Raw genomic sequence first — 6,648 nt, 5'->3', positions numbered from 1 at the left:
TTGGCAGTATATGGACCAGAAAACACCCTTCATCTCATCGACTGTTAACATATTTGAAATATGTTTATATATACAGTATATTTCTCCTGTGAGCTCTTTCTTTAGTGGTTTTGCCGGCGGGTAAAAACAGATTTCTCTCAGACGGACCGCCAAAATAACAGTTGAAATTTAAATGGCTGAGATTCGCGCTTCAGGATCGTGACGTGAGTGTGTGTGTGTGTGTGTGTGTGTGTGCTCTCGTACAGTGGACAACGATAAGCATTTTTATCGTAGGCCTCGTTGATCTGAGCTGATGCTCCTCAGTTTATAAAAGTTCACTCAAGCTTATTCATCTAAAACACCCTGAGGAGCTTCAGCTCTAACCCTAACCCTATGCTCATTCAGTCCAGACACACACAACCTAATGCTAATTAAAAGAAAACAAGTTTACAAAAATATTGAGTCCAGTATCTGGTGATAATATTGCATGATGAGAGATTTATAAGCAGTTTTTTGTAGGCTGGTCATTTTTGACACACACAAAACCCACAAAAATTACTAAAACATTCAAGGTTTTAGTCGAATGTGATAACATGACCTAGCATTTTCAGGAACACAACATGAGCGATATAGTAGGTCTTTATTTACAGGAAATACAAGAAAATTCATTCACTGTATACTGCAAAAATAGTATGAACACAGCCACACACACACACACACACTCATGTTGATGTATTGTGTCTGGTTTGTGTAGCCGTGTGTGAGTCGGGTTGTAAACATGGCGAGTGTGTTGGACCAGATCAGTGTCGCTGTCATCCAGGATTCACCGGCAAGACCTGCAACCAAGGTACAAGTGTGTGTGTGTGTGTCTGTGTTTAGTCTTTCTCACCAGGGTTATTATAGCTAACTAAAACTAAAACCATAAAAAAATTACTTTACTTGAAATAAATTTTACTTGAAATAAAATAAAAATAGAATATTTTTTAGGTGGTTAAGCTCTAAAAAAAAATAAAATAAAAAAAGATATATATATATATGTATATTTATCATATTTTCTTGTTTTAGAAAATCGTATCCACGCTAAAAGTCGTTCCCTTGATGTACTAATTCGTTCCCTCGTTTTGATTTAACTAAAATGATGAAATTAATTATTATACCGTGCGCATGCTTTATATAAGATTTTGCTTTATAGGTTTTTAAAAAATATTTCTGTTTAAGTTTTAGTTATTTTAGTACATAAACTTTATGAAAATGAGAACTTTTGCCTTGGTAAACAAGCCAAAATAAAATATGTATATTTTATTTTAGGCAGTAATTTTTTTTTTCTTATGGTTTTAGTTTTAGTATAATATCTCTAACACACACATGCACACTGGACACATCCCTCTGTAAATCTGCTATAAAACAGCTCTTCAAACTCTCAGCTTAAATAAGAGCACATGTGAAAGTGCGTGTGATGACATCATGAGGAGTGTGTGTGTGTGTGTGTTTTCCACATCAGCACACAGGTGCACAAACATTGTGACCGATGGAGTGTCCCGCTGGGATTGGTGTTCGTGAGTGATGGGACGTGTGTGTGTGTGTGTGTGTGTGTGTGTGTGTGTGTCTGATGGTGCTCGTGGGACACATATTAGGAACTGATTTACAGGAGAAACATACGCAAGCCTGTTTTCTTTGGCCTTTCTGACCCGTGAAGAATCTGAAGAACGTGATTATAATATATAATTCTCTGGAGTGTGTTGAGACCATCAGGTGTGTGTGTTGAGTTAAAGTTGTTCTGTTAGTATTGTGTGTGTTCAGTGTGTTGAGACCATCAGGTGTGTGTGTTGAGTTAAAGTTGTTCTGTTAGTATTGTGTGTGTTCAGTGTTCTGTTAGACCATCAGGTGTGTGTGTTGAGTTAAAGTTGTTCTGTTAGTATTGTGTGTGTTCAGTGTGTTGAGACCATCAGGTGTGTGTGTTGAGTTAAAGTTGTTCTGTTAGTATTGTGTGTGTTCAGTGTGTTGAGACCATCAGGTGTGTGTGTTGAGTTAAAGTTGTTCTATTAGTATTGTGTGTGTTCAGTGTGTTGAGACCATCAGGTGTGTGTGTTGAGTTAAAGTTGTTCTGTTAGTATTGTGTGTGTTCAGTGTGTTGAGACCATCAGGTGTGTGTGTTGAGTTAAAGTTGTTCTGTTAGTATTGTGTGTGTTCAGTGTGTTGAGACCATCAGGTGTGTGTGTGTTGAGTTAAAGTTGTTCTGTTAGTATTGTGTGTGTTCAGTGTGTTGAGACCATCAGGTGTGTGTTTGTTGAGTTAAAGTTGTTCTGTTAGTATTGTGTGTGTTCAGTGTGTTGAGACCATCAGGTGTGTGTGTTGAGTTAAAGTTGTTCTGTTAGTATTGTGTGTGTTCAGTGTGTTGAGACCATCAGGTGTGTGTGTTGAGTTAAATTTGTTCTGTTAGTATTGTGTGTGTTCAGTGTGTTGAGACCATCAGGTGTGTGTGTTGAGTTAAAGTTGTTCTGTTAGTATTGTGTGTGTTCAGTGTGTTGAGACCATCAGGTGTGTGTTTGTTGAGTTAAAGTTGTTCTGTTAGTATTGTGTGTGTTCAGTGTGTTGAGACCATCAGGTGTGTGTGTTGAGTTAAAGTTGTTCTGTTAGTATTGTGTGTGTTCAGTGTGTTGAGACCATCAGGTGTGTGTGTTGAGTTAAAGTTGTTCTGTTAGTATTGTGTGTGTTCAGTGTGTTGAGACCATCAGGTGTGTGTGTTGAGTTAAAGTTGTTCTGTTAGTATTGTGTGTGTTCAGTGTGTTGAGACCATCAGGTGTGTGTGTTGAGTTAAAGTTGTTCTGTTAGTATTGTGTGTGTTCAGTGTGTTGAGACCATCAGGTGTGTGTGTTGAGTTAAAGTTGTTCTGTTAGTATTGTGTGTGTTCAGTGTGTTGAGGCCATCAGGTGTGTGTGTTGAGTTAAAGTTGTTCTGTTAGTATTGTGTGTGTTCAGTGTGTTGAGACCATCAGGTGTGTGTGTTGAGTTAAAGTTGTTCTGTTAGTATTGTGTGTGTTCAGTGTGTTGAGACCATCAGGTGTGTGTGTTGAGTTAAAGTTGTTCTGTTAGTATTGTGTGTGTTCAGTGTGTTGAGACCATCAGGTGTGTGTGTTGAGTTAAAGTTGTTCTGTTAGTATTGTGTGTGTTCAGTGTGTTGAGACCATCAGGTGTGTGTGTTGAGTTAAAGTTGTTCTGTTAGTATTGTGTGTGTTCAGTGTGTTGAGACCATCAGGTGTGTGTGTTGAGTTAAAGTTGTTCTGTTAGTATTGTGTGTGTTCAGTGTGTTGAGACCATCAGGTGTGTGTTTGTTGAGTTAAAGTTGTTCTGTTAGTATTGTGTGTGTTCAGTGTGTTGAGACCATCAGGTGTGTGTGTTGAGTTAAAGTTGTTCTGTTAGTATTGTGTGTGTTCAGTGTTGGAGCTACATTAGTTTGCTTTCAGTAGTGGTAATTTTGTTAATTGATTTGTTTACCATTATAATTTTGCTCACATTAGTAATATATATTTTGGTAATATTCTTTTGTTGTTTGTTTAGTTAATTGTTTTATTTATATGTTTAGTCTTTATTTTTTGTTTAGTTTACTAACTACAATGTTTGATTTAAACACCTGAGGGCAGTAGTGGGCACAGGTAAAGGTGAATATAGGTAGGAAGTAGGAGATGATTTGCGGCACCTGGGTGATGGGCATATGGTTTTTTACCAGCGCGAGAGATGCTGTATTGTTTTGCTCCGTTGGAAAAATAAATCAGCCACAACTTTGAATCAGCCTGGAATTGGACTCATTTCTCGCCTGCGTGCATCACCTGCCCAGGGTGCTATAAAGGTTGTCGTCGTTTGAAGTTTAATTTAAGTATTTATTTATTTTATTTATTTTTTTTTTGTTTGTTTTGTTTTGTTGTTGACAAACGGCCACTACATCAAGTAAAAAACCCGTCCATTGATTAAAGAAAGAAGAAGAACTTTCCTTGTAATTCGTTTCGGATATTATTGGGATACCCGATGGAAAATCAGCATGGATTGTTTTATTCACCATTCATGGATTATCTGCTGGCATGAGACAGAGGCCTGGCCCGAGCTAAGAAATCTCCAGTTGGTATGTACTGCTAGAAATGCCGTATAGGAAAACGGTTTCATGAAAAGTTACATGAACTTAAACTTGGACTGCATTAATTGGCTGTGCGCTTTGTTGAACTATCAACATGTAGGGTGGCCTACATTCATAAAAAAGTAAAACCAGCGCAGTGTGCGCTTGTGTGGATGAAGAGGATTGTTGGTATAAAATAAAGTTGTTTCAATAAACGTTGCCATCTTTGCTAACCTTGTTGCCCGATTGTGAACATTCACTGATATTATCAACAATTTGGCTATACGTTTGCAGCAAAATGACAGATGTGGAGAGGCCGGAATCAAAGCGGTCAATTAAATTGACTTCTAAAGGAATGTGCTTTTACATACAAACTTGTCAAGAAAAACGCACTGCAAAAACTAACCAGGCTAAAAAGCTTATGGATAAAATCCGTGCCCTAATAGAATTAAATGAAAATGCCGACGCAGTGAACACTCAGCTCGCTTTGTTCATTAAGTGTTATGAAGAAGCACTTGATATTCATGAAACATTTATGGAATTGCCTCTACCAGAAGATAAAATACTCACCACTAAAACTAAAAACTTTGAGGAGAAAATGAAATCATGTCATTCATTTATTGAAGATGTGAAGGAGTGGCTGTCTAAAGCTGGTTATCCATACTCACCGCCAAAAGAACCTATCGACGCAGGATGCGTTGATGATGGAATACAACCTGAAGACAGTATTTCTAACGTCTTAAGTGTAAGAGAAAGTTCTGTGAAATCACGTGCCACCGGCATATCAAAGACTTCTGCAACATCCGCGGCGCGCATTAATGCGGAGGCCGAGAGAGCAGCTCTTCTTAAACGCTCCGAAGCTTTAAAAAGGAAACATCATATAGAAGCGCAGGAGGAAAGGCTTCGTAGAGAAAAAGAGCAACTGGCGCTTGAAACAGATTTGGCAGCTACAACGGCAAGGCTTCAGGTTTTAGAAATGAACTCATCACAGCGTGGTTCAAGACGATCTGATGGAATGAACTCTTATTTGGAGAGGAGCAAAGCTCAAAGATCCATCGGTTTAGATCCTCTTGCCAAAGCTTTTGTTCCACCTGAAAATGATATTCTTGCTGTACCTGATCCTGCATCAGTTGTTAGGCCAAGACAAGGATTTGCTGAACGAATGTATGGAAGGCCGTTTGGGCCAGAAGCTCCATATCAAGAAGTACAGACTGCAAATGGACGTCAAATGGGACATATATTAAATTCTCAAACTCAAAGCGGTAACAACCAAAATGACATGGTGGGCATTATGCAAAAACAAAACGAAATCACTGCAATGTTGGTTCAGCAAAATATATCTTCTGTTCTTCCTCCAAGAAATCTGCAAATTTTTGATGGAGACCCTCTTCAATATAAATCCTTCATTAAAGCTTTTGAAAATGTAGTGGAGAAGAAAACGAATAATCCCAGCGACTGTTTGCATTTCCTTGAACAATACACTAGGGGGCAGCCAAAGGATCTTGTGCACAGTTGTCAACATATACCTCCAGATCAAGGTTATCACAGAGCTAAGAGTCTTCTTGCTCAGCATTTTGGAGATGAATATAAAATTGCATCTGCTTACATAGAAAAAATATCTAACTGGACACCCATTAAAGGTGAAGATGTAAAGGGATTGCAATCATTCTCTCTGTTTCTCCGAGGATGTTCAAACCTAACAGAACAAGTAATGTATATGAGGGAACTGGACTTACCATCTAACATGCGGAGTATCATTTTAAAACTTCCTTACAAACTAAGAGAAAAATGGAGGAACATTGCATGTGACTTACAAGAAAGAAGTGGACAAAGAGTTACATTCATTGATCTTGTAAATTTTATTGAGAGACAAGTGAAAATTGCTTTAGATCCAGTTTTTGGAAACATTCAAGATCCTCAACATCCTAACGTGAAGGCCTCCTGTAGCAGCCAGCTACGACAAAGAAGGAAGGGAAGCAGCTACGTTACGAATGTCACTCCTGTGAGGGAAGAAGCTATGGTACGGCCTGCAGAACATAGCACCCCCTCCACTCATTGCTGTCTTTTCTGCCTGCAGAGAAACCACACACTAGGTCAGTGTTCACAGTTTAAAGCCAAGACACACCGGGATAAGATCAACTTCATTAAGGACAAGGGTATTTGTTTTGGTTGCCTGAAGGTAGGCCATACAAGCAAGGACTGTAGGAGTCGATTGGATTGCCATGTATGTCATCAGAAACACCCCGGGGTCCTTCACATAGAAAGACAGGATAAAGGCACATCTGTAGAACAAGCCAAACATCCTGTGAGCCTTCCAAGTGATTCAATCGTAACCTTTCAGACGTGTGGCCATATTGGGGCCGGTGTGGAAGATGATTCTACCTTCTCTATTGTTGCAGTAAAGGTCAGAAGCAAACTGACTAATAAGATCATGCAGACATATGCTTTCCTGGATCCTGGCAGTTCCGGCACATTCTGTACGGAAACCATGGCGAAAAGGTTAAATTTGCGAGGTAAGAAGACAAGCATTTTGTTGAGAACAATGGGCCAACGAAAGGTTGT

The sequence above is a fragment of the Abramis brama genome (assembly GCF_963993115.1).
Source record: "Abramis brama genome assembly, chromosome: 22".
In the NCBI taxonomy this organism is placed as follows: Eukaryota; Metazoa; Chordata; class Actinopteri; order Cypriniformes; family Leuciscidae; genus Abramis; species Abramis brama.
The sequence above is the reverse complement of the archived record's forward strand: the minus strand, read 5'-3'. Positions refer to the sequence as shown.